Below are 345 nucleotides of genomic sequence, written 5' to 3'. Positions count from 1 at the left end.
ACATGGTTTTATAAAAGTCATAAATGTTATATATGATTCATTAACCTTTGTGTCTGTTGAGAGCTTGAAGGACAAGCATCAGATTGCCTGGAGTTATCCTTGTATCATTGGATCTTGGTTGTGATATGTAATTTTAACTCCATTGTTGCACTGTCCTCTGCACATGCATGATCCCTGTACTCCAGTCTTCTAGTAATTGGGTTCTGCATTGACATACTTGGATAAATTATCAGTGTTCATAAGCACCAGTTTTCCCATGTTGTCTTGTGTACCTTGCATTTTCGTTTCTTGCTTTTTTTCTTCATTTTTTTTTCTCGCTTTGCCCTTGTTGGGAATATGGAAGAG

The sequence above is a fragment of the Penaeus monodon genome, chromosome 33 (genome assembly GCF_015228065.2).
Source record: "Penaeus monodon isolate SGIC_2016 chromosome 33, NSTDA_Pmon_1, whole genome shotgun sequence".
NCBI lineage: Eukaryota > Metazoa > Arthropoda > Malacostraca > Decapoda > Penaeidae > Penaeus > Penaeus monodon.
Note: the sequence above shows the minus strand (reverse complement) of the source record.